Below are 24667 nucleotides of genomic sequence, written 5' to 3'. Positions count from 1 at the left end.
AGGAGCCCAGCCCTCGCCTGGACAGCGAGAAGGGAGCTGTGACAGCAGCTGGGATGCAGCAGCTGATAAGGTGTCCCCTCTTATCACCTTAAGCGGAGCTCGAGTGTCAGAGCGCCTGGTGGCAAACGCCAGTGTCCTCCTGCAGAAGCCGTCAAAGACCCCGCGGCTTGGGGAATAAGCAGAGATGCCGAGAGCAACCGCGGATGTGTCCGTGCACGGATGAGACTGAGCCGCCGGCAAACCGCACTGGCCTTTCCCCACCCTCCCCTGCTGTGCGGAGCCCTGCGGGCCCAGCTGGGTGAGGACCATGGCAGACGAGATGATGTTGGGAAGGACCTTAAACCCCTGGGAACAAGAGGTTTCGTGTGAGGGTTACCTGAGGAAGTGAGTTTTCAGTGTCTGTGTCGGGAGAACCCTTGGAGCCAGGCTTCTTAATCCCGCCTATAGATTTGACTCACCTGGGAGCTGTTAGGAACTACTGGCGCCACTCAGTAGTTGAGTGTCCACCTACGAACCAGGAGGTCACGGTTTGATTCCCAGTCAGGCTCCATCCCCAGAAGGAGGCATATGGGACATGATTCGCTCTCACCGTCGATGTTTTTTTCTTTTCTTTCTTTCTCTCTCCCTTTCTCTTCCTGTCTGAAATCAATAAAATATACTTTTTAAAATCAATAAAATATATTTGCTAGGTTCCCACCTCTGGGTAGGTTTATTTAATTGGTCTGAACTGAGGCCTGGGCATTGGGTGTGTTGTTGTTTTTAATGTTTTTATTGTTTTTCAGAGAGAGAGGAAAGGAGAGGGATAGAGAGATAGAGACATCGTTGAGAGAGAAACATCAATGGGCTGCCTCCTGCCTGCTCCCTACTGAGGATCGAGCCCACAACTGGGCATGTGCTCTGACCAGGAATCAAATCGTGACCTCCTGGTTCATGGGTTGATGCTCAACCGCTGAGCGACACCCGCAGGCCAGGCTGGGCGTTGGGTTTTTAGGAGCTTCCCAGGTGGCTGAAATTTGTAGACAGGGCCGGGAAACCTGACCCTGAGTCTGCCTGCCCACGGGAGGGTTTAAGCCTATTTGCCCCCCTGTGGAGGGAGGATGTGGGAAGGCGGAGACTGCACCCAGGGAGCCTGGCAGGAGCCTCTCCCCGTGGCCCGTGCCCAGCAGCATTTTCTGATGATCCTGGGACGGCGGATCGCAGGCTCCGTCCCGCACTCCTGCTGAGCCCGAGCTGCACTTGAACGAGGTGCCAGGTGGCCCATGCGTGCGGAAATCTCCAGAAGGCTGGCTTGGCGCCTGCATTGCAAGGGCCCACGCTGGAGAGGAGGGCCACTGCCCCCAGGCAGGAGAGCGAGGAGGCAGAACAGGAGGCGGCAGACAGGTGTGGGATGGTTGGGGGGTGGGGGGGCGGGGCTTGGTGTGAGCGCCCAGGGGGAGTTGAGATCAAGCACATTTCTTATCTGGGCCCCAGCGGGAGCACGTGCCTCTGGCTGCCTCTGGCTGCAGATCTGTGGGGGAAGGCTGATGAGTTTTGGTCTTTAATTCAACTACATTTTGCACATCCTCACACGGATTGTGATCTTGTAACTTCCGTGCTCTGCTTGGTAAGGAGCAGCGCCTGAAAGCCCTGGCTAGATGCAGTCAGCAAAGGAATGTCTATCACGAGTTCTCGCATTTGAAAGCAGGCGCCGGGGAGCTGCTTGCACCCCCTGTTCACACCCCAGGGATTGCTGAGTAAAAGCCAACAAGCGTGTCTCTGGCTCCTGGCCCCGGGCTCTGCTCCACGCCGCGGGTGGCGCTGTGCTTTGTGCCTCCTGGTCTTGGCGGTGGGTGTCCACGTGCTGCATTGCGCCAGCTCAGCCGGGGACCGTGCTCCCCGGGGGCCTGCCGTGGTTTGGATGAGATCAATACTTGTTAAGAGCGCTTTTTCATAATAATGCAATTATGTAAAAACAGTACAAATGGTTAGGCTGAGGCATCAATTCCATGTTCTGCAAGCCCGGGGGGATGGGGGTAAGGGTGGCCCTGGAGACTCCTAATGCAGCTTCTGCCCCTGCCGCTCGCTGTGTGACATGCCAGGCGTTCCTCCCTGGTTTCAGGTTCCTCCCCTGTCCCAGGCAGCACCCCATGTGACATTGGTTCTTTCTTTTCTTTTTTATCCTCACCAGAGGATATTGTTTCATTGATTTTTAGAGACAGAGTGGAAGGGAGAGGTAGAGACTGAGAGAAACGTTGATGTGAGAGAGGCACATGGATTGGTTACTTCCCACATGAGCTCTGACCAGGGCTGGGGATCGAGCCTGCAACACAAGTACGTGCCTTTGACTGGAATCAAACCTGGGACCGTCAGTCCGCAGGCTGATGCTCTACCCACTGAGCCAAACCAGCTAGGACTCAACCACTGTGTTTCTATTTGAAGTTGGTTGTGAGTGACTTTCTTCCTTTTTACATACATTTATAAGGAACACTGTATGGAAGAGGTGTGTGCATAAAATAAGTGGGTGTGTGGTGAGCCAACATTCAATAGCAGGTGCTGATGAGGAGACTGATTCATTTGGAGAAAGCCATGAAGAATGAGTTGGGCTCCAGTGGGCAAAGGTGGGACAAGGCCAGGGGATGGTGCAACTTCGCTCATTCATTCATTGACTGGTGCTAAATACCCACCCTGTGTTGAGGACAAAATGATATATATCACCTCTGACCTTCAAAGAACCCCCAGTCTGTTGCAAGAGACAGAACTACTAAGAAGGTAAGTGGTGTCATGGAAATAGGGTCAAGTCTGAGGTATGTAGCAGATGGGGGGAGGGGAGGTAAGAGGTAAATCTTTGGGGAGGGCTGAAGAAAATGGGCCATGGAAAAGGTTAGGTTTGAATGGACCCTTGGGAATTAGTTAGAGTTGCCACATGGAGAAGGACGGAAGAGGGTTCTGAGCAGAGGAAGCAGCCTGGGCAAAGCAGGAAGCTGTTGAAGGGCAGAATCTGGGAAACATGGTGACACATGAGCACAGAGGGCATGATGTGAATTGGGGGAGATGAAGATGGAGCGGTAGGGAGGTGCTCTATTTTGAAGAGTCCTGTGCGCCCTGGAAGGAACCTGGACCTCGCCAAGGGCATGCGTCGACTAGATCCGAGCCCTAGGTCACTCCAGCAAAATGAAAGAGGGAGGATTACATCAGAGTAAAAAAAAGCACAAGGACATTTGGCTGAGAGGCTGACGAATGCGTCCCGGGGAGAAATGAAGGCAGTTGAACCAGTGCCCCTGGCATGAGGAGGCAAGAATGATGGTGATCAACCTTCAGAACCATGGACAGTTCCTGCTGTGCCAATACCCTTTTGCCAAAATACTTTATAAATCTTTTTTCCAATTATTTTAAAAATAGCTACCATTTATCGAGTGCCAGGAAACTTCCATACATTATGTCTTTTGATCCCACATAAAAATTCTGAAAGGCGACGGTCTTTGGCTCCATCTTGATGTTGAAAAAAATAAAAAGAGTCTTGCTAAGCAATCCCTGTGCAGAATTCCACAGCTGACAATCAGCACAGCCAGAATTCCCCTCCTGGGGCTGATCAACGTCACATGAGGCTACCACCAACACCTAGACGCCAACTCTAAAGTGGTAATTAGTTGCTTTTCCCATTTTCGTTAATTAGAAGTACACGGTTCCAGCCAGGCGTTCTAATTGGTGGTCCAGAACTGCCACTCTCTATTCACTGCTTATACGTCCCACCTCTGCCGAAGACACGTGGCCTTCCTGTTGTTGGTGTTGCTTTGTTGTAACACTGAGTAACCGCAGGGATATTTATGGTGTTTAAAAAATATTGAGTTGCAGAAACCGGTTTGGCTTAGTGGATAGAGTGTCAGCCTGCAGACTGAAGGGTCCCGGGTTTGATTTTGGTCAAGGGCATGTACCTTGGTTGCGGGCACATCCCCAGTAGGGGGTGTGCAAGAGGCAGCTGATCGATGATTCTCTCTCATTGATGTTTCTAACTCTCTATCCTTCTCCTTTCCTCTCTGTGAAAAATCAATAAAATATATTTAAAAAATAAAAAATACTGGGTGGCTCTGGCCACCCTTCAATCCTCTTTCAAGGGTCCCCCGGGAGCTGGGGGCCGTCAGTGAGAACCAGGGTGCTGGCAGGGTAAGAGGCGGAGCAAGAGGACCCTGGCACTCTTGGTACAGTTTATAAATGGGCCTCCGCTGGAAAGCGGAGAGAATAATCGGCCCTCCCGCCTGCTTTCTCCATCGTGCGTACATTTCCTTCCATTTCCACAAAGTCAAGCCCGTGATTATTCTCAGCTCCAATATGAGCTTGTCACTGAGTGTGGCATAGAAATAGGTTATGACACATAAATGCCTGATAGAGCTGTTGCCTAGTACCCGGGTGGGGGTGGGGGTGGGGGCGGTGGGATCTCAAGGAACGTGACACACAAGTGAGGGTTCTTTCATGATGTGTTTGGGGGTGCCGCTTGTTTCTTGCCGCGTCTCCCTAAGACTTTGCAGCTGTCCCCTCCCCCTTCACTCTGTCCTGCACACAGAACTGGATAGGTGTTCAGCGGAACAGCTCTAATAAAGTGACTGCCCGGCTTCCAGACCTCAACGGCTCCCCATTACCTCCCAATATAGCTCACAGTGCCTAGGTGGGTACTGCAGGCCCTTCACAATTAGCCACAGCCTGCCATTCTAGCTTCATAACCTGCTGTATTTCTCAGTAAACATTGTGGGTTGGCCACAGGAGCCTACCTTCCGTTCTGCACATCCCTTGCGTGGGAAGCACAAATGGCCTCAGCCTCACCTCCTCATCAAGACAATCCTGTAGGCAAGCGATGGGCGAGGCAGGAGCTTCCCAGGCCATGGCTCAGGCTGCCTCCTTGCTCTCGTGTCCTTTGCCCACACAGACACGTGCACGTATCAATGTTCGCTGCACTAAAAATTACCACAGAGTCAGTATCTTTTTAAAAAAAAATTTCATTGATTTTTTTTACAGAGAGGAAGAGAGAGGAATAGAGAGGAATAGAGAGTTAGAAACATCGATGCGAGAAAAGCATCGACCAGCTGCCTCCTGCACACCCCCTACTGGAGATGTGCCCACAACCAATGTACATGCCCTTGACCGGAATCGAACCTGGTACCTTTCAGTCCGCAGACCCAAGCTCTATCCACTGAGCCAAACCGGTTTCGGCCAGAGTCAGTATCTTAATGCAACACACACGTATCATCTCAGTCTCTGCAGGTCGGTCAGCAGCACATTTCAGCGGGGACCTCTGGTCAGGGTCTCTCACAAGATATCAACCGAGGCATTAGCCCTGGCTGCGGTCTGCTCCGAAAGCCTGACCGTGGAAGAGTCCACTTCCAAGCTCATTTCCATGTTTGTTGAAAGCGTTCAGTAGCTTTCGGGCTCTTGGACTGAGGACCACAGTTAGGAGCGATTGATTGGTCAGAGGCTGCCCCCAATCGCTTGCCTTATGGGCTTCCCCAATGTGACCACATGTTTCATCAAAGCCACCGATGAATGGAGTCAGAAAAATGTACTTGAGTCATAGAAGTGACTCCTATTCGTTAGAAGTAAGTTAGTCAAGGAGAGGGAATTGCAGAAGGCCACAAACCCCGGAAGGTGGGGATCGCTGGGGACTATCGTAGAGGCTGCCTACTCTATAGCTTATTGAAAAGTCACCATTCCCCTAAAACATGAATCAAATCCTACCTCTGAGATCTTTCCATGTGTAGCAGGCAGTGTTTCCGGTAATGCCCTCAGTAAGACTGGGCAGGGTAGAGAGCAAGGGAGTCTGTGGGAAGGGGGTTTGGTTCTTCACATGCAAGCTCCCCAGGCAGGCATGCGGGCAGCCATTTCTGCACATAAAAGAATATATGATTTATTTATTTATTTGTTTGTTTGTTTGTTTGTTTTTTGTGGGGGAGAAGGCTAGAGAGATATAAACATCGATTAGAGAGAATCATTGATTGGCTGCCTCCTGCAGGCACCTTCCTGGGGATGGAGCCCACAACCTGGGCATGTACCCTGACTGTGAATCAAGCCGGTGACCTCTTGGTTCATGGTTTGAAGCTCAACCACTGAGCCACTGCGGCCGGGCCATTTCTGCATTTTGCAGATACACGTGCGACCTCACTCAAAGACATAACTTCATCACCCACACCATTGACTGAAAAGCTCCCTCGGAGTGTCAGCCGGCAAATGGGCAGGGGGATAGTGGACTCAGTGGCCAAGCCCTATCCTCCGGGGGCTCGGAGCTGAGCGTGGAGGACAGACCTGAAACGGACACGCCCCTGCTGGTCTGTGCGGGGCTGTGCACGTCATCCTGAAGCAGGGACTTTCGGCAGGGAGCAGGGCCAGGAAACTCCCAGGAGTGGTGGCCTCCATGCTGAGCCTGGCAGGCCTGGTGGGCAGGCGCAGAGATGGGGTTCCTGCAGGGCCAGCGAGAGCGAGCACAGGGCAGCTCGGAGGTGAGTCTGTAAGTGCAGGTCTGTGAGGAGGCCCAGGTAATGCGGTCTTGTCTGCCAGCACAAGGAAGAGGGCAGGGAGGCTGCTGAAGGGTGAAGCAGGGTGTCCAGGCCAGCTTTGTGGTCATTAATCTGGGAGGGGGAGGGAGGTGGCCAAGCCTGGCACCAGGGACCTCTCCCCTGGAGGGTGAGCCTTCTCACCTGGAATGCCCGAGGCCGGGGGACTCTGCAGTCCTACTTGTCGACAGAGGTAGATGCACGAAGTCCTTCAGCGTGAGCAGAGGTTATCAGAAATACCCTGCACACGGGGAAAATAACCAGCTTCCTCCGCGGGGCTAAAAATACCGCGACTTCCGGCTGCAGGCCGCTCCTTCAGTGAGTCTGACAGCGCGTCAGGAGCCCCTGTCAGCCCGGTGTTGGCTCCGCCAGGAAGAGCCCGGAGGAGGGAGCGGGAAGGGATGTCACTCACCTGCCCTGACAGGTGTCCTGCTGGGACAGCTCTCTCCGGCTGCAGGTCCCCAGGCAGGAGAGGCCGAGGCAGAGGCAGACGCTGCACTGGCTGGCCTGCTCTTTCTGGGCCAGGCCCGCCACCTCCAAACACGAAAACTGGGGCCTTTCCGGAGCCGCCCTCATCGTGCCCGGGGCTCAGAGAGCGCCCTTCCCCACCCGCAGGCCTCTGCCAGGCGTCTCCATGCTGCTCCCGGGCAGGTGGAGGGCAGAGTGGAGGGCAGGGGCCTGTGGGAAGGGGATCTGGCTCCTCACAGGCCCCTCACCAGGGGGAGCAGGCAGGCCGGTCTGGGGAGAGGAGAGTTATAGGTGACGCGTCCCCCCCCACCCCCGGTCGGAGCTGCAGTAACCTAGTGCAGTTGGACTGGAACCGGGTTCGAGTGTCGCTTTTTCAGCAGCTGGGGGCTCCTCTGATGTCGAGGAGACGCAGTGCACAATGGTGAGGCGGGCAGGTCCCACGTACATCGGAAGTCCCCAGGCCTCACATCTATTGACTATTGGCAGCATTCCCCTACAAAACCACTGGGGCTGGCAGTGGTTTCGCTCGTGCGTGTGTGTGCGTGTGTGTGTGTGTGTGTGCGTGTGTGTGTGTGTGCGTGTGTGTGTTAATTGCTAAAACTTGCTGAAGGGTATGTGCCCTACGGCACTGTGTTGCACATTTTTCAAAACGTACAAGAGACTACGACTCATTGTCCACGTTCCTTGGGCCCTGATTGCTCCCAACGGCGCACGAGGACAGGACGCCTGTCTTTTTGTCTTCCCGCTGGGACACGTGCCGGCCGGGATCTCAGGGGCCTGAGCGCCTGCGTGTGCAAGGCAGGGAGCTGCGGCTCCGCTGCTGCAGCCATGAAGGGAGGGGTGGCCCCGGCTCCAGGCCAGCTGGCCCTCTGCCCAGCCGGCGCTGTGTGCAGAGCACCTTCAAGCTGCTTGGGGGTCTCGGGGTCTCCCTGCCACGTCTGCAAGAGGCTGAGGGCATCCGATCTTGCAGAGGCAGGACGTCTGTGATTAGATTCTCTCCATAATTTAGGGTGACACACACCTCAGGGACATGCCCCAAGGAGGAGGCGGCCACCGTGGCAGCATCTGGATTCTGGGCTTGACTTGGCTCCTCCCTGGCTGCCGGCACTGCAGTGAGTGGCCAACCCTGTGGCAATGACCCTCACCCCGTAACCCTACCCCTGGGGGCGATAGCAGGAGACTCCAGGGCTTCCTAGTGGGGACGCATTTGGCAAATGGTGACGTGTCAGATGCACAGAGGGGGTGCTCATCGCTCAGGACCCGAAGGTCTCCCTGGAAGCGGATGTTTATTTCCACGAACGTCCCGGATGCAGACCCTCCTGCTGGGGCCGCAGTGTCTGCGTGAGGCGGGGTCCTCTCTGCGCACAGCAAGGCTGCTCACGTGGTGAGAACTCGGCGTCTCTGCCGGCAGCCACAGGCCTCGGGGACGAGATGGCTCCTTCTGTCTGACCCTGTCTAGCTTAATTGGGAGTCTTACCCTCTAGCACCGTGGATGGCAAACAGGCTCGTGAGCCACGTGTGGCTCTTTGGCGCCTTGAGTGCGGCTCTTCCACAAAATACCACGGCCCGGGCCAGTCTATGTTGAAGAAGTGGCGTTGGGAGAAGTTTAAGTTTAAAAAATGTGGCTCTCCAAAGAAATGTCAGTCGTTGTGCTGTCGATATTTGGCATACAGCTGTCTCCATTCAATCACGACCCACCCCGGACTGGAGCAGCCGGTTGGTGGGGCTGCCGGCAGATTACTTCCCCGGTGTCCAAACGGACCTCGCGGGAGGGGGCTCAGACGGGAACCACGCCATGCGTTCCACTTTGTTTTATCTGTAAAACCTGGGTTTTCTCTTCCCTGGAGCCTTCTGGAGGTCCCGCTGTGATTCTCACACCGTGAGCCCCCGGGGGGCCGGGAGCAGGGCTGCCTCTGGCAGACTGAGGGGGGAGCCGGCACGTGGCCCCTCTGGGAGCCTCACCCCAGGGTGCAGAGAGGCAGCCGGGCAGTGGCGGATAGACCAGCGGTGTCCCACGGGGCAAGGCCTCCCTCGTGGGAAAGGAACCCTTTCGTTTCTCCGAGTCATTTCTTGGCTGTCTTACCGAGGGCGGAGTAAGCCTCGGCGAAAGAAGGCCACTCGCCCGAGGACACCACGTGGTCTCGGCCAGGACCGCTGCCTGGGTCCTCACTGCTCACCGTGGGGCCCGGGAGCCTGGGAGAGCCTGGTGTCCACCGAACCTGCTCTATGGTGCCTGCCGTCACTCAGACCCTCCGGTGGCCGGTGCTCCTGCATGCTGGGCAGCCCGGCGACTCCAACAGCATCCAGCAGGGGGCACCGGGCAGGGCTCGTTTGGGAGTGGCTGCCTGTGGAGGGATAGCCGGGGCCAGGAGCTTGACAGCTTTGCAAGATGCTCATATGCTCATCTCACGTAATACACACACAGCCCCGAAGGCAAAGCAGGCAATTCACCCCATTTTGCCGATGGAGAAATCGAGGCTCCAAGAGGTTAAGTGTGCTTGCCCAGAACCGCACAGCCAATAGGTGAGATCTCGGACACCAACGGCGCTTTTACCATCATTAGGGCGAGTGAGGTCCTCGGCGTCTTTCTGTGTGTGTCATCTGAAACCAGGGGGCCGGAAAATGTCTTCTTCTCGAAATGACGAGCTTCCTAACCAACAGTTATTGTCTTAGCACGCCCAGCCCGGCAGCCTGGGAAGCTGGGTCTGTCCTCGCACCGGACAGACCCGTGTGCTGCAGCTAAAGGCCTGTCAGGACAGTCTCAGGCTTCCAGAACAATCGTGATGCTAGGACACGGCGTTCCCGAATCCTCTGTCATTAACACCTCCCGACAGCCGGGTACATCTGCGCAGTTAATGAGCAAACCTTTGTCCTGGCTTCCTCAGCACTGAGGCTGACGGCTCCTCTGTCCCAGAACCCACCCCGGGGCCCGCGCTGCACGGAGTGGCCCATCTCCTTGGCTCCTCTCGGCTGTGATGGTGTCTCCAGACTCTCCCCTGGCGTCTGCGAGGGCCTCGCCAGCCGGGAGGAGTCAGGACGTACTGCAGAGCGTCCCTCAGCTGGAGTTTGTCTAATGCTTTGCCATGGCAGCCCCTCTGTCACAGGGTGGGGGAGACATCGGAGTTTCTATTCTTTCACTACTTGAATATTGTTAGTATTTATAACAGCTGCCATGCATGGAGACCTTCTACGCAGGGTGCTTTGTGATGTTATCTGGTCTCATCTCCCAGACACCTCTGGACACGGACTGCCATCCCTCCCTGAGGCTCCCCTTACCACCCCCACCCCCCCAGAGCAGGGCTGTCTGCAGAGGGCGTGAGGGTGGAAGCAGCATGTGTGTCACCAGCTGTCTGCTCCAAAGCCGGTGCCCCCTACATGGAGGTGTCCTATGACAGACTGTGCCTGTTCCTCAGGGTTCTGGATTCGAGGGATCCAGAGATTCCCGGGGAGGAACGACAGAGGAAGAGCACAGAGTCACTGACGGGGAAGAAGCTGGTGAGACCCCTGTGACCACCCAGCACACAGCTCCTTCCTCAGCCCACCCATACAGCCCAGCGACCCCTGGAAACTCCTCCCCTGGCCCCTGGCCCCTGGCCCCTGGCCCCAGGTCCGGGACTCCAGCTCTGAAGACCCTCGGCATCAGCTCCTCAGCGCCCCTTCGTACAGACAAGACGACAGAGGTCAGAGAAGGCACGAGGCTTGCTCAGGGCAAACAGCCATGTAACGCCGGACGCGGTGCTGGGATACAGGTGCCTGGTTCCTAAGTCATTGCCCCAAATGACCTTAAAAATAAGCATGGCAACCTGGTTACCCAGGGGCCAGGACGCGGGCGTTGCCATGGGGATGGCCTCATTCACCATTCACTCCTACTCCGTTCAGGTGCGGCCTGCAAAGGGCCCTGCGGATGGACGGGAGGTGAACTCTCACCCTGACTCACCCAAGGACTCGCCCTCATCCCCACAGCGAAGCTTCTAAGAGCCTGTTCTCCCGGATCCTGCTCCTGCGTCGTCAGTCTGTCACAGCTCCCACCCTCACCCCCAAACCCCAGCCAGCGCCGCAGGGTCTTGGCTCCGGAGCCCTGAGTTCCAAATTAGTGTTGGCTCAGGCTCCGCGCTCATCAGCGCTGACACCCAGCGCTCGCCGGGGACAGGAGGGGGAGGATGATGGATTGCCACCAATTACTGCCCAGCCCGTGGCGGGGAGCCATCCCCCTGCCCCTCGGGGGGCCGCGCTGGGCAGGAGCTGGGTGGGAAGCAGGAGGAATCTTGACATTCTGATCCAGTGCCGAGTGCATGCATCGCAGGGCCCCTTTCGCTCCGGGGCACGAAGGAAGAGATTAAATAAACTAACGGACGCGATAGCACTTTCTAAACCGTGAAAGGGTTGTGAAAGCACCAACTGTAAAATGTTATGTAAATGCAGCTGAGCAGAGCGGAGTGCGGGCCAGGCTGCCAGGAGGGGGCGGTGGGTGCGGGGCGCGCTTCAGAGCTGAGGACAGCAGCTGCGGGCCAGTATTCCCAGCTCCTTTGTGAACCGGGTTTATACATTTTGCTGTCAAGTGACGGGTTTTTTTTTTCCCCCTCTCTCCCTCCCCTTTTGAAGAACTTTCCTCTGCAGCCGCCTGTGCTGCTCAGACTCTGCGGCTTCCATTTGAAAGAACATGCTGACTCCGAGGAAAATTTCTCCCCGCTCCCTTCCCTAATCAAAATATAGTTCTATAGGAAATCGGTTCAATTGTAGCCAGCAAGCCCCAGAGCACAGAGATGATCCCGTGAACTGCTACGTAAAGAATTAGGCAGCATTCTAACGAGTATTATTACCAGGGATTACATGGCTTCTTCCCTTTGTCAAAACCCATGAGAATCATACACTTAAAACGGGTACATTGCCGAAACTAGTTTGGCTCAGTGGATAGAGCGTCGGCGTGCGGACTGGGTGGTCCCGGGTTCAATTCCGGTCAAGGGCATGTACCTTGGTTGTGGGCACATCCCCAGTGGAGCGTGTGCAAGAGGCAGCTGGTCTATGATTCTCTCTCATCGATGTTTCTAACTCTCTATCCTTCTCTCTTTCTCTCTGTAAAAAATCAATTATATATATATATATATATATATATATATATATATATGTATTTAAAGGTACATTTGGCAGTAAGTAAAGTAGATCTCAACAAAGCTGAGTTTTTTTTAAAGCCATACGTACCTAGGGACAGTTTTGGTGTTCCCCCCACCCCCCACCCCTAATTACTGTTGGTTACAGTGAACCTAACGCAGTCCTCGGTGCAGGCTGTTCCTTTCCACACGATGTTCTTGTCTCAGGCCACAATCTCAGGCTGGAATTCTGAGGAATTCTGACATTGCAGACAAGCTTTTCATGCAAAACCCCTCTCTGAGAATCTCCCCCTGTTTTGTAGCTCTGTTTGTCAAATTAAAAGCCATTCTTTTCTGTAATTACTTCCTGCTGAGCTTTGTTAACACGTTTCATCAGGTACCGGAGAATTTTGCCTGACTCTCTGCCACATTCTTCCCGGGGCAGATGCTCAGAGAGGAAACTTCAAGACGGGTTTCAGGGGTGCTGGAGGGAAAGTGTGCCCACTACCCACCTACACACACACACACACACACACACACACACACCCGTATTCCTAGGAGTGTGTCCTTTCAAGTCAAGCATGATAGGCTTTTCCTCTGACACTGCCTGGTGTTGCGAGTCCAGCATTCTCACTGATCTCACTGTCTGGTGGGAACCCTTGTTCCTTACTCTTGTTATTCCCACCATTGAGGGGGGGAAATGATCCATGTAACTTCCCATTTCCTTCCACTTTGTCAGTGGCCTCTCCCTGCCTCCTTTCCTCAGCATCACTAGGGGCTGAAGCGACTCTCCTCATCGGCACATGGGGAAGACTAAACAAGCAGGCTCAGGGACGCTGCTCCAATCCCCACCCTGGGATTACCCTGCCACAGAGCGTGTCCCCCGTGTCCTGACTGACCCCTCTCCACTGGGACCCAGTGCCCTGTCCACTTTAGCTACTCGGACTAAGTGGTCAGTTTAATGCTAAGCCACTTACCCAAGGACATAAGTCACATCCTCTAACCAGTGCCTGCAACATCTTGATTGATGGTCAATCCACCTTGTCTTTTGGACAGGGAAGGGGATGTCCTTAGTGAGCTACCCTCAAAGACCGAACTACTTACAATACACGGCAGTGGGCAGGCAGGGAAGTCGCAGTGCTGCCAGACAAGCGGAGTGTGACCATGAAGACTTGCCTCTTGGTCTTTCTGAGCTCCATCTGTCAAACGTGGAGAACAATGCCAGCATCACAGGACAGGTACGAGCACCGAGATAACGGACGGGGAAGAGCTTGGGAAACTGTGGTGACTTCTATACATAGGAGCCACGCCTACACCTATCTGCTGCCCACTGAGGCTATCTGTCCCACAAAATGCATTTGTGGAAACTGAATCCCAATGTGATGATGTGGAAGGTGGAGCCTCTGGCAGGTGATGAGGTCATGAGGGTGAAGCCTTCACAAACGGGATTAGTGCCCTTAGAAAGGGACCCCAGTCCTGACCAGTTTAGCTCAGTCGATAGAGCGTCAGCTTGCAGACTGAAGGATCCCAGGTTCGATTCCAGTCAAGGGCTTGTACCTTGGTTTTGGGCACATTCCCAGTAGGGGATGTACAAGAGGCAGCTGATTAATGATGCTCTCTCATCGATGTTTCTTACTCTCTATCCCTCTCTCCATAGCACTGCACCTTCTGGTTTGTGTCACGCCATTCCATTCTTTCCCAGGATTCTCCATGAGCCCCAACTCCTCTTTCCATCCATTCAGTGTTATTCCTCACACTTGTTCTTGGCCCATGGCTCTTTGAACTTCACCCTCACCCATGCCTGGGGGTCCTTGCTCAGTGCCATTGTTCAAATCACCAACTAAATATGGACAATTCCAAAGATTGTGTCATCAGTCCGAACTCCTTCCACGAGCCAGACTCAAATCTATGTGCACACCAGCTCCTTTCCCTGTGACATGTCATTGGCTCCTCAGACTCAGCATGTCACAAAGCTCTCTCGCTTAGCTGGTGACATCTGTGTGGTTTAATCTGGGAGTCATCCTTGACTTTCTCCTCTTACCCATCTCATCCAATAGTTCTCATTATTCTGCCTCTTAGATATCTCTGAAACCATTCCCTTCCTCATTCTCTCCAGCGTCTTATGCATCTTTAATGTCTCTCCCCCAAATTCCTGTGCCCCTATTCTCACTAGTTGCCCACATGCAGCTTCGTTTCCTTCTCATCACCCTCCACATGGATAAAGATACACCCCAAGAGTCACTCTCCTTCATTATCCTTTCAAAGGCTCTGGCTTGCCCATAAATAGTGTCTGCCAGAGTTCTAAATACAGACTTTTCAGGATATTAAAAATGGTTAGCAAGCCAATAAACTGAACAGTTTTCTTCACTGTAGGACTTTCCAGCCCCTAGCGCCCTACTTTTTGTAGGGAATCTCTAAGACATTACCCACACACACGTGGCCTTAGGACATGTTCCTAAAGAGCTTGTCACGGGATTAGTTTTCTAAGAAACGTGTTTGAGAACCTGAGTCTATAGAATACAGTCAGAGCTCCAGAGCCAGGCATCCAAAGTCCCATTGTGTCCACCGAATGGGTCATCCTAGTCTTACTCCTGCCACACTGTGCCTCGGCTCCCACGCTGTGGAAATGGCAGGCGCATCCCTGCATCCCTCCCTTGTCACCCTGTCTCCCCACTCCTGGTGATGCTCAGGCTGTGCTCCCTGTCCTTTTAGTCTGTCTTCACTCCACCAATTCCTAATATAATACTTCCTTGTTGCTGAGCATGGCTGTCACCAAATGCAGGAAGCTCGGATCCTGGACTAGACACCCAGAGGAGACAAACAGCTAGAGGGGAATCACAGAGGACCTAAGAAATGCCCAGTGAGTTTCCAGGACTGGCCGGGCCCCATCCTTCCTTTCCAACCTTCTGCTCCACGGGATGGTGACAGCTCAGACAGAATGCACAGCCACGCTTTTCCTTAAACACAACGGAGGCACAACCAGATGCCTTGTCAGAAACGTAGTGTCTGGTGATTCGCTCCTTACGGAGAGCAGGAGAGAGAGGAGCAGTGGCCTCACGTCCACACTCTCCCTCGGGAACTCTCGAGATCACAGTTCTCAACCGAGTAGATCCAGGAACTCCCCAGGGGGCATTGCCAACATCTGGACACAGATTAAGTTGTCAGAGCTGGGGGAGGGGTGCTACTGGGACTTAGTGGGTAGAGACCTGTACACTGCCCGCTGCCCACCATCTGCCTCACCTGCCATCCCATAGGTGACTCTGCGGAGACTTGGTTTGGTGGTCAGGACAGGAGGCTTCCAAGCGATGAAGATCCTCTGTGTCCTGAGGTTCTTTCTTTGCCAAGTTAGCACTCTTCAAAGCCATGGCTAAGCATTGCATTTGCAAATCACCGAGTTAGTTCAAAATTATATCAATTCAAATAAGATCTAACCCAAGCCCTAGTTTAGGCATTCACCAATCTGCCAACGGAACCATGCTGAGCACCTTCTGCCCCAAGGCTTCCTGCTCCAGCTCGAGTTCCAAATGAGGAGCCCTCTGGTGGGACACAGGCCCGAGGAAACAGAATGTGCGGGTGTGGAGCACGTGGAAAAGACTGGCCAGGTCCGTGCCTGGCTCCTTTCCTCCTGTGCACAGCTGGACCCCCTTTCCCAGCATCCTCGGTGGCGGGGTCCTGGTGCTCCAGACAAGAGGCCCACGGTGATACAGAGTGATGGGAGTCACTCCCAGGCTGGCCCCTGAGAACCTCTTCCCTTTCTCCTAGAAGAGGACTCCGAGACCCCAGGGGATGGCACGGCCACAATATGGAAGGGACACTGGTCGTCAAATGGATGGGGAGTTTCCCACGGGAGAATGGATGGGGGTTTCCACGGGTGACATGTCAGCATGTGTTGTGCTAAACAATAGAAATGCGGGGATTTGTGTGCTCCAGCAGCTTGTGTCACCTGTCCCAACACCACATATGTGCCCACCATCCTCTCAAGAGAAACTATTCTCTCCTGCAGCTCCATCACCCTTATCGAGACCTTTTTATTTTTGTTAATCCTCACCAGAGGATACTTTTCCATTGATTTTTTTAGAGAGAATAGAAGAGAGTGGGAAGGAGAGTGAGACAGAGAGGGAAACATCAGTGTAACTCTGTCACATCCATTGTATCTCTCTCACATCTATCGGTTACCTCCTGCATGTGCTCTGACCAGGCCAGGGGTCGGATCTATAAGCAATAGGACCCCTGAGGCTCTAACCACTGAGAAAACTGGCCAGGGCTGCTTACAGAGGCCTTTATCACTACACCTGAGCTAGTGGTGTTCCAATGTGTTTCAACACGAATGTATTTGTATCTGTGCCTGCGGTGGTTGCCGCTGGCTTTCTTGATAGGAGAGCTTTACAGGTGGCGATCTGACCAGGAGGGGAGCTGGGAGACTTGTCTAGGAGCTGACTGCCCAGCAAATGCCCTGGTCACTGCCAACCTACAAAAGGACGAGTTCCAGACACATTGTACAAGAGTGAGAACTGCCAGCGGCTCCACCTAAAGGGAGGGCAAGGGCCTCCCTCGCAGATGGCTGTGATGGTTTAAAGCACATGTGTCAAACACAAGGCCCGCGGGCCAAATCCGTCCCGCCAGGCCTTGCAATGTGGCCTGCACCGCGCTGTCATCACTGCACTCCACTGCGTTTCCATCACAATGACAGTTTATGACTGTTCAGTAAACCATTCGGCCCGAGATTTAGGCTGGATTTTAGATTTTGGCCCCTTCTCTGATTGAGTTCGACACCCCTAGTTTAAAGTAAAGATTCTGGGGTAAAAACGGAGTTTAAATCTAGCCTCTGCCACTTACTCTTTGTGACATTAAATAATCCCCATAATCACATTTCGCTTGCTTCTTCCTCTAAAAAATGGGGACCTTTCGAGCACCTGCTCCGTGGAGGAGGGGTTGAGAGAGAACGAACAGCTGCATTAAAAAAAGAATCGCCTGAGTCAGAGGCACAGAGGAGGGAGATATGCCCGCTCATTGTTGACTCAGCGGCCACAATTAATTTCAGAGATGCACTGCACTGGCTGTTTTTCCCGGGAAGGGCTCTCCTCCAGACTTAATTAGGAAGGCGAGTTCAACACCCTCCCAGGGCGCTGCTCCTCTCGCGGACTCCCCCAGAAGCTTTTACAGACCGGACGCGGCTTGGTTCAGCTCGGCGATGGCATCGCCCTGTGTCCTTGCCGCAGCGATGAGGCCTGTGCTAAGGAGCCGCCGATGCTGGGGAAAAAGACCAGGACAGCCGGGGGCCTCCGGGGTCTGGGGGGCTGTCTGGAAGACGGTGGTCGGCTCAGGGCTGCATCCAGAACTCTGGGGGTGATCTCCAAGTCGCAGTGGGGAACCTGAGGCCTAGGAGGGGTCCAGTTGCCCAAGGTCCTCAGCAGCAGGCCATGGGTGTGACTCCAAGCTTCGCTCTTACGCAGCCCGAGTCCAGGTGAGAGCGCCTGGGTCCCCCAAGGCCCCCCCAGCCCCTGGCCCGGTCCAGAGCAGCAGAGGAACACGCTCTGGCTCCCCCGCGGCAGGCCTGGGTGCCTGGGATCCGGTTCCAGTCTGAACCCTGATTGTCACAGGAGGGGGCCGTGGACCGAGGAGCGCAGTACAGCTCGTGCCAAGCGCTTCCAGAAAAGTCACCTCCAAATCCAGGGAAGAGACGTCAGATGTGTCATCTCCAACTGCCTTATCGCCACGTGCTTCCTACGGGCGAGGAAACTGGGCAGTGAGAGGTTAGGTGACTGGGTCAAGGTCACTCCGTTGGCCCAGGATTCAAACTCCCATTGAGCAGCCTTGATAGTCCACACCCTAAACCGTGACAATGGCCAGAGGACTGGGACTCGGGGCCGGGAGGTGAGGTCGCTGAGGAGATGGAAGAGACGGAATTCACAGCCAGGTCCTCGGGGGCAGGGTCAGTGGCCTTGTCCACACACACACACACACACACACACACTTTCGATAAGGACCACATGCTTGGCTACCATATTTCATGGTCTTGGGACAATGAGAATCCAGGCCCCTCCATTCATCTAGGGAAACTCTCTATTTTTACTCAAATCCATGTCTTCTCCCGCCAGGAGTGGGGTGGCTCACAGCATTGTGCCTGGCTCTCTGGGAGGGGGTCCAGGAGAGGAGACCTAGTGGGAGCGAGCATTTCCCTCCGTGTCTGGAATCAGCGGGCGTTATTGCAAGTAGCAATCCCTTTCAGAACTGAGGAATCCATTTTTTCCTGTAGTCCAAGATAAATCTCTGTGGAAGGAGGACATGACCACAGGTAAAACTGAGTCTGTTTGGTCTCACCCGGGGACAGCTCTGGAATGCCAATGAGCCAAGCGCTGCTGGCCACCTGCCCTGGAGCAGACACCCGCCCCCAGCGCAGGGGTGAGGAGGGTGCTGTCCTGCAACGGCCCCACCTCGGGCCCTTTCGGGGACAGGCGTGACCCTGTTCCCTCTACAACAGAATGAAGACAATACTGGTTCGTTCTACCCCGTGCTTTCAGACTTGACTAAGCCACAGAGGTAAGCTCCCGTGCAAAAATACAACCAACTCCTGCTGCTGTGTCCCCTCCTCCCTCAGACTCAGCACCCACTTCCTGTGACAAAGCTAAGGGAGGGACATGTTAGCTTAGCTCTGCCACTTACCGCCTTCGATGGACAATCGCCATTCCCTTCTCTGTGAAGCAAGGACACTAATGGGACTCTCTGTCTGGCATTGCTGTGAGGATGAAGTGAGCAAAGTCATGGTCAGCCTCTTAGTTCAGAGCAGCGCCCGACACAAAGCGAACAGACGCCGACTGACAGCGCAGCGCACTCAGCGCCTCGACTGTGTCTTCATTCCCTGAGACCGTGGGCCACTCCGGCACAGGGGCGTGTCTTTTCTGTTTGAATACACTCACCTCTGAACGGGGTGTGGGCTCCTCCCGCACACCGCCCATGTGGGACACACTGGCGAGGGGACGGCTCTGCTGAGCTCTGGCCAGATGTGTGCAGATGTGGAGGGAGGTGATGTTTAGCGGAGCCTGATTCGCTCAGGGATGGCTCTGGAATGCCAATGAGCCAGGCGCTGCCGGTCACCCCGCTGCTGGAGCACCACCCACTCCCAGCGCAGAGGTGGGGAAGGCTTTGGGCCACATCACTCCTGTGCCCTGTCCCAGACTTCTCTCTTGGGTGTCCCACTCCTGGGCGGTCATACTTGTGTAACCAGGAAGTTAACGCCCTTTTTGCAGCTCTAAACCAATGGGATAGAAGCTGATTTCCCTTCCCCTAAACCCCCTATTTTCTTTACCCAGAGGAACAGTCCTGAGAAGCATTTTATAAAGTGACTCAGAAAGCCATGCGACCTGTCAGTCACATGGTGGCCAACTTACTAGCTCCTCCTTGCTTTGGATTCTTGCCTTCCTGCTTCAATTCCCAAGCCCTCATTCCTGCTCTCCGGCATTCCATTCTCTTAGGGTGTATTGGGGGGGCGGGCGGCGGGGGGGCTAAGGCAGTGGATGGCAGCCCCACCCACACTGGTTTCAGGAAAGATGAAGAAAAGATTCTTCCTTCATTACTCCTCCCACTCCATCCATACACACAACCAGATAACTTTTTTTCTGTAGATTTAACTTTACTTCCTGTTGATTCTACTGGATGGTCTCCTGGTTCAGTTTGACTTCGTGTTGATTCTATCCTACTTCCTGTTGATCTTACCTTACTTCCTATTGATTCTACTGGATGGTTTCCTATTGACTCTATTTCCTTAGTAGCTTTTTCAACAGTTCATTTCTCACTATCCAGCTGCCTCTGCCTTGCCACCATCATTCCTCCCCCAGCACACAGCAACCATCTCCACGGTCTCCCTCCTTCCAGCATTCAACCGGGCAAGATCTCACAGAACTGTATACGGTCTGCTCTGCAGCTTGCTCTTTGCCCTCAGCCTGGCTGCAGGGAGACAAAGAAAATCTAGAGCCAGGAAGGTAATTTAGGCGGCTGCCTCAAGATGCCCAGGCAAGAGGTGGTAAAATCCCAAGATGCAGAGAATTTGGCAATAGACATTTTGCGTTCACCCTCCATCTCCTGTTTCCTGGGAGTCCTGCACCTTATGACATGGCGCCTCCAGGATTCAGGGGGAGTCTGATGAACCAAGCACATTCGGCATTGGGGGACTCAAGAACACACTGTGAGCTGACTTCTTGTCCTCAAACAAAAGTGCTGCTTCATCCAGGCAGGGCCTGGAGGCGCCACAGGGAGTTAGATGAATAAATGGCATAACGAGCTTAGACAAGCCCCCGCCCTCCCTGTGAAGCACCGGGAACCAGTGCCCTCAGCCTCTGCGCTGAGGAGCAGAGTTCCACTGTGAAGGACAGGGCGGCTGAAGTCGCTGCTTGTGTATATTCGTCACTGTCACCACGGTGACTGGAGGGAGGGAGGTCCAGCAAAGGCTTGTCTATGGTTAAACCCAAACTATAATATTCTGCTTAGTTAGAAACTAATAACGACCTTTTTCTTGGAACTAACATTTTTATGCCAACCATCATATTTAACCCCCACAGTCCTCTGACGGGGCATTCTTTTCTCCATGTTACAGATGAGGAAACTAAGACTCCTCAGAAGAAAAGGATCATACGGTTACGTCCACTTCATTCCACTCTTCATTCCCACTCTGCCTGCTGGAATGCCCTCTCAATCTCCCTCTTGGAGAGTTATCCCGGCCGGCCGGGAAGACTTCTCTGAGTGGAAAAAACAGACTTTCATCACTGACCCACTTCTCAAAACTTATTTTTACCTAGACCCAAAAAAACCATTCCTTTTCATCCCAAGCCTGCCTGTCCCTGAGGCCTCTCCAGCACCCCTTCCTCCAAGGAGGTCCTGGTGCCCCTCCAGGCTGCACTGGCCACTCCTACATCCCAGCTCCATCGCTCCTAAGCCTGTGCCAACCCTTTGGTTCTTCACTGTCAGCATCCATTGATTTCTCTTTCTTTATTGTTTAACACTTGATGGCCATTAGTGCTTATTCTATTTAAAATAAATACCTGTTGCCGATACGGTTTGGCTCAGTGGATAGAGTGTCAGCCTGAGGACTGAAAGGTCCCAGGTTCGATTCTGGTCAAGGACATGTACCTTGGTTTCAGGCACATCCCCAGTAGGGGGTGTGCAATAGGCAGCTGATCGATGATTCTCTCTCATTGATGTTTCTGGCTTTCTATCTCTCTCTCTTCCTCTCTGTAAAAAATCAATAAAATATATTTCAAAAAATAAATAAATAAAAATAAATACATGTTAACTGAAGTCCACCATACATACAGCCAGTGCAGTGCTGGGAGCACAGCGCATGTTGAATGAACCCAAAATGAACACAGCAGAGCAGCCAGCGCGCAGCTCAAAAAAGAGAATGTGAGCAATGCCCATCCCCCCCAGGATTTCCCCTCACTCCCTTTCCACGACCCTGCCCCTGAGGTAACCACTCTCCTGACCTTGAGCAGTGAAGCTTTGCCTCTTTTGTACTTCGCATGAATGCACTTGTAAGTGCGTACCCCTTTGAGTCTGACTTCTTTTACCCACATCATGTCTGTGACTTTGCCCAGGGCTATTGCTTTCTCTCAGCCTTGTGTGTGCGAGATTCATCTTTTTTGTTGTATGTGGTTGTAGCTTATCCATTGCTAAGCTGTATACTATTGTGAGACTATACACAGTGGAGTGAGTGCCATTCAACCATTGGTGGGAATGAGTGCCATTCACCATTGGTGGGAATGAGTGCCATTCGACCATTGGTGGGAATGAGTACCATTCACCATTGGTGGGAATGAGTGCCATTCACCATTGGTGGGAATGAGTGCCATTCACCATTGGTGGGAATGAGTGCCATTCACCATTGGTGGGAATGAGTGACATTCGACCATTGGTGGGAATGAGTGCCATTCACCATTGGTGGGAATGAGTGCCATTCGACCATTGGTGGGAATGAGTGCCATTCGACCATTGGTGGGAATGAGTGCCATTCACCATTGGTGGGAATGAGTGCCATTAGACTATTAGTGGGAATGAGTACCATTCACCATTGGTGGGAATGAGTAATTTGACCATTGGTGGGCTTTTGAGTGCTTTCCGGTGTGCACCTGTTTCGAACTTGCTGAAATGAACATTCTGGTACATGTCTCTGGAGGACACGTACACATGTCTGTAGGTATGTACCTGGGGATGGGACTGTTGGGCCATGGCATGCCTGTGTGCAGCTTTAGCAGAAATTACCAATTTTCTAACATGGTTGTGCACATGCACAGTCCTCCGCAGGGCATGGCAGGCCAGCTGCTTGCAGCCGTGTCAGCACTTGGTCGTGTCTGTCTGCTTCCTCTTGTCCACTCTGGTGATGGCGTTGTGCTGTCTAATAATGCTTTTAGCTTGCGTTTCCCTGATGTCTCGGGAAGTCGACTTTACTCTCATGTATCTCTTGGCCATTTGATAACCTCTTTAGTGAAGTCTCCGTTGAAGTATTTTGCCCATTCACCTAAGGACCCCTCTTTTCACATAGATTTGTGGGGTTCTTTACAGATGCCGAATGAGAGGCCTTTCTCAGATAAAGGTACTGAAAGCACTTCTCCCACTTGGTGAGTCGCCTTTCTGCTCTTTTACTGTGTGTCCTCACCACCGGCCCTCTTCCACTGTAACACGGTATAAATGCACTACCTTTTCCTGCATGATTAGTGATTTTATGTCCCACTTACTAAACCCGCCTCCTTCGGGTCATAAAGAGGTTCGCTTCCATTTCCCTCTAACAGCTTCACTGCTTTGTCTTCCTCAGTTAAACCCACCAGGGACACTGTGTGAGGACCGGATGGAGACTCGTTTTGGTTCCGTCTCTGTCTCCGGGCACCACCGCGGAGGAGACAGCCCGTCCCGATGCTTAGTGTCCCCTCTGTGAACTGTCCTCCGAGCGCTGTGCCAGCCCACTGCCCAGCGTTCCTACCCTTGAACCCACCACCCCGTCTCCACCAATTGCGCTTTCTACCTGGCCGCCCGCCAGCTCTGTTCGTTCTCTTCAAGGCAGCCTGTCCACACGAACCTTAAACGCTGCATGTCCAGCCCTGGCCTGGCCTGGAGGTTCAGTTGGCTCAAGTGTCATGGCAGTCAGTCACGTTACCTGATAAGAGTCAGTGAGAGAAGATTTATTTCCAGTTAGTCTTCTCTCTTCAAGAAATCAGAACCGATATCAGAGTCTGGAGGGAGATTTTCCACTCAGAAAAAAAAATGATGTTTTTACGTCGTGATAAAGAAGAGGGAGAGCCAGAACCGGTATGGCTCTGTGGACAGAGCATCAGCCTGCAGACTGAAGGATCCCGGGTTCCATTCCGGTCAAGGGCATGAACCTTGGCTGCAGGCACATCCCCAGTGGGGGGCGTGCAGGAGGCAGCAGATGGATGTGTCTCTCTCATTATCGATGTTTCTAGCTCTCTATCCCTCTCCCTTCCTCTCTGTGAAAAAGCAATAAAATATTTTTTTTTAAAAAAAAAGAAGAGGGAAAACTTAGCTAACAAGAAAACAAACCACATGATTGGTAGCTCTTTTGAAAATATGTTTTTATTGATTTCAGAGAGAAAAGGAGAGGGAGAGAGAAATAGAAACATCAACGATGAGAGAGAATCATTGGTCAGCTTGCACACCCCACACTGGGGATCAAGCCTACAACCTGAGCCAGGAGGTCACAGGTTCAATTCCTCATCAGGGTACAGGCCCAGGTTGTAGGCTTGTAATTTTGCTGCTGTTAATGAGTTGTAATGTAAATACCCCTGGGGGATGGAGGCCCTTCCGCTGGCCTTGCTGCTCTTCTCCTCCAGGTGAATGTCGCTGGCATCCGGCGGGTGAGGTCCTTCTGCTTACTATGGCTCTTGGCTCTCTGTTCCTCCTTCCATAGTCACACCCCCAGTTCCCGTCCCAGCTCCTGTCCTGAGGGCCATTCATTCAGAGGACAGATGTCATTTCCCCCTGAGCCTGGGTGGGGGCGAGCGCTCAGTGGCACCAAATGCCCTGCTGCCACATTCTAGTTCATTCTTTTGTCCATGGCCACCCCACTCCCTCCTCCTCCCAGATGTGACTGAAGCATAGTAACCTCCATCTTGTATAAAAAACTGCTGTTTGAAACTCTCTGCTATTGTTAGATAGTCCCTCGTTCTGAAAGCTCTGTCATTATAAACTCTGTCACTTTAAGACAGTCTGTTATTCTTTAAAATGACTTTGTTTTCTGGTTCAAATAATAGAAAAAGATAAACTTAACCGTCTGACCTTGCAAGCTAGCCATCTGATGTAATAGACTAAAATAGACTAATACTGATAATAATTCCAAGTACTAACTCATTATGTATTCAAAGGTAAAATTGTCTGTAACAATAACTCACACAGAGCCCTTTGGATTATCTGCAGACAAAGAGGCTCAAAAAGTATAAATATGGAAAACCTTCCTGTAGGGGTTGCTCAGAGATTTTGAAAAAGACACCTCCTTCTGGGCTGCGCATGAATAAACGACTCCTGATCAATTGGCTCATTGAGGGTCTTTCATCTCATTCCATGATTTACAGCACAACACGACTGTCACTGGAAATG

The sequence above is a fragment of the Pipistrellus kuhlii genome, unplaced genomic scaffold (assembly GCF_014108245.1).
Source record: "Pipistrellus kuhlii isolate mPipKuh1 unplaced genomic scaffold, mPipKuh1.p scaffold_m20_p_85, whole genome shotgun sequence".
In the NCBI taxonomy this organism is placed as follows: Eukaryota; Metazoa; Chordata; class Mammalia; order Chiroptera; family Vespertilionidae; genus Pipistrellus; species Pipistrellus kuhlii.
Note: the sequence above shows the minus strand (reverse complement) of the source record.